The sequence below is a fragment of the Bombus huntii genome, unplaced genomic scaffold (assembly GCF_024542735.1).
Source record: "Bombus huntii isolate Logan2020A unplaced genomic scaffold, iyBomHunt1.1 ctg00000121.1, whole genome shotgun sequence".
NCBI classification, from domain to species: domain Eukaryota; kingdom Metazoa; phylum Arthropoda; class Insecta; order Hymenoptera; family Apidae; genus Bombus; species Bombus huntii.
This window is the reverse complement of record NW_026099371.1, coordinates 39,195-42,745: the sequence shown is the minus strand read 5'-3', so window position 1 is coordinate 42,745 and position 3,551 is coordinate 39,195. Positions and strand designations below refer to the sequence as shown.

Here is a 3,551-nt window from a genome sequence, read left to right as displayed (position 1 = left end):
GCTGATGAAAAGGTGAAGACGACGATGCATTCGTGGTTCGCAGCTCAGCCCAAAACATTTTTTAATGAGAAAATATAAAGGTCCTTCGGCAAATGGACAAAGTGTATACAGAAATCGAGTGATTATGTCAAAAAATGATGTATGTCTTTTTTGACAATTGCTTAAAATAAATTCTACACCGACAGAGCGGGTAACTTTTTACTCACCCTCGTAAGACACTTAAATTTCCAATCTATTATGATGAATAAAAGAGCTTATACTATTAAATCTAATTGTATTTTGTTGCATGAGAGTACACGTGTATGTGATGTACATTACCTTTATATCCCCTTGAACGCTTCAATATTGCGCATATATACTATATTTTGTACAGCTTCTATAAAATTTCGTATGTTTGTTTAGGCTGTTAATCTAGAGGCTGGAGTACAAAGAAGTGGCACAATGATGTGGGCTGATGACATTTATAATTATCAAGGAATCACCCCTACATTCGCTCAGGTATATATCGTTGACTATAACGTATTTAACATATATGATTGTTAGAATATTAATAATTAATTTTTAATTCTATCAGAATTTTAATGAAACTGTCCCTTGGGAAGGAAGAACTGATACCTTGATATCACGGTTTGTACATCCTATATATACGACAAATTTTAGAACATTATATAACGAAGAACCAGATCGTCGTGGCCATGTGATGTGAATAAAAGGACTTGAATTTGATGATATTTTTATAATGTTAGATAACATAACTAAGTATCTTCACAGTAAGATAGGATGACATGGTTTACATGATCTTAATGTTGTTCACTCGAGTGATGATATTATAAGGAAAAGCGTAATATCACAGGTAGGATGATTCATAATTTAGAACTACTAACTCATGTATGTATTAAAAATTAAAGAAATATATTAAATTTTATAGGATATTTATGTTTAGTAACCAGTAATTCAGAGATTGGTATTCATGGTTACTATAACGAGGCTGTAGAAACGCACCCTTTCTTCTTTGCAAATGGTCCTGTATTTATGTCTAAGCCGAAACTGGAACCTCTGAATAATTTAGATTTATTCTTGTTATTTTCTAAAATACTTATCTACAGTATACCATAAGGAATGATACCGTATCGCACCTAATCAAGTGCCTTAAGAAACATCAACAGGATATCACAGTAATCCCTTATCGACTGATATGTAAGTAAAAGTTATCTGTCATTGTTATACACAATTATGTGTTAGTGTTATACACAGTTATTTATCATTTTCTATTAATTCAGTTGTAGCCACTACAATATCTATGACACTGGTAGTAATTATAAGAACAATAATGATGTTCTATAAGAGGAAATGATGATTAGGAACAAAAACTTACAGGTAAGTCAAAGTATATGTTATTTGCCATTTGAAAAGAAAGTTACTAACTTGGAATTTTTTGATAAATAATAATTGTGCAAAATATATTGGATTTCAAATTTGTCAAAAATTGAAATTTAAGAAGCATTGTAATAATATAACATTAATATTTTGATTTTTCAGGAGATATCATGCGGTGGATGGATAATATGTAAAAAATATTAAGCAGTATATGAATTTTCATATTGCGTAGAGATAACAAAATGAATTTTAAAAAATGTCGACATGGTAATAAGAAATAGCATCATGACAAAGAATATATAAACACAGTTTCATTTTTTATAAATAAAAATTTGTTGTTCCAGATTTTGAAATATAGTGAAACGTTTAATTAGTATCTTAATATCTTTAAATAATTATTATTTTAGAATCAATTGTAATTGTATCATACGTACTTTTGAATTCGTGCAAGAACATATGTTATTTTGAAGTAGTTATTATTAGGAAATTGTTAGACGCGAACAGTATGCGAAAAGTTAGTATGTAGTGTAATAATTATCAATCAAAGCACAAGAATTAAATTCTTTAGGAAAAAATTTCCGGAATTTCTTATTTACATGATTATAAAGAAATCCATAACAAAAAGGAGCTGCTTTCTAATACTTCTCTTCCTTGTAATGCCTACGTTAACAATAACGAGGTTCGACTTTTTGTTTTTAGAGGGATACTGGAAAATTTGAAAGTACAGTACCATTGGGAAGAAAATCACGATATTGAAAACGATATTTGCAAGTAAATTTCCAAAAAATCTGTTTTCAAATCTTCGCTTTCTATTTCACATTAAAAGAAAGGGAGGGCTGCCTTCTTTTTCTGCAAGACAAAACAAACATTCTGAATCTCGTATCAATGAATGATGTCAATAAGTTATTTTTCTTTTCAGATTGAACAATATTCCAGATTTATTCATAATTTCATACTACGCGAAGAATAGACTTTCATAGGTATATAAAGGAAATATTAAGTATAGGAAAACTCTTTTTCGTTGTAGGTGACATATGCTTCACGGTTGAACACATGTATTTTTGAACACATATAAATGAAAAAGTACTCTTATGGAGAAAAAGAATTGATACCTTCGATTGACATTAGATAATGTATATAAACTTATGAACAATCACTATCACTATCAGTTTGTATTTTAGGTGCACACGCAGATTTGTTGGAGTTCTTATAAAATGTACTTCCTGTACGAACGTTTTATTCTTCCAAATTTTACGATACTATGTCTCATATGATAACTATATGGATTAAACGTAATATAAATGATCCGAAAATAGACTCGAACGACATTAATTGTCTTTCTATTTATACCAATATCGAAAATACAAGTAAAGCTGGAGCAATAGTATGCAAGAATGGACTATTTATTATTTTAAACCAAATCATAGCATATTCAGAATGCACAGTATTATCATGAAACGACGAGTTTTATGTTAATTCCGACCGATTACAATACCTTTCTTTCGTTTACAAGGAACGACGAGACTGGCAGTTGCGTGATTTCCAATGCAAAAGCCGCGATATCTGCACGATAACCTAACCTCAACCGATTTTGTTGTACTATTCTTACGTGGACTTCGTTTGTACCACTTTCGTAACAAAAATAGAATACGTAGAACACAGCATTCCGTTATGCGATATTGTCGATTCCTAACATCCGAAAAATCAGAGATAATTTTTTCCCTACAGTTGTACATTTGTGTGAAAAATTACGAACGTAAAGTTGTTTGGTGCATGCACAGTCCTCCCCTCCGCTGCATTTGCGTGGACATGCTAGAAAGATTCACTTTTCCACGGTGAAACTGTATGTATTATAATTTCATTTTTACAAAGGTCGAACATCCTACTATGCATAAATTTAATATTAATATAAGCAGGTTTCGTGTTAAGTATTACATCTGACGTATAAGCACACGTGTGTACGAGCCTTGGTTTTAAATGTCTTATAGTAGACACCGAAAAGATTATTCAGTTGGATATCTGACTCAACATCAATATTTTACTAGGAGATAACATGTTAAGAACACGTTGGTGGATGGCATGGGAGATGATGAATGAAGACATACTTCTGTGAGATACATAAAATAGTAGTCAGAACGTATTTTGGCGCTTGGGGACAGCAACAGCTTTTTTTT

At 31.0% G+C, this 3,551-nt stretch overlaps 1 long non-coding RNA gene across 1 annotated transcript; it reads left to right on the top strand.

Annotated features, from left to right (window-relative positions):
• The first annotated feature begins 916 nt into the window (after positions 1-916).
• Positions 917-1,661, top strand: LOC126877107 (uncharacterized). The gene is made up of 3 exons (XR_007694749.1): positions 917-1,197; positions 1,281-1,377; positions 1,540-1,661. It is a non-coding gene; the product is annotated as an uncharacterized LOC126877107 (long non-coding RNA).
• Positions 1,662-3,551: the final 1,890 nt, after the last annotated feature.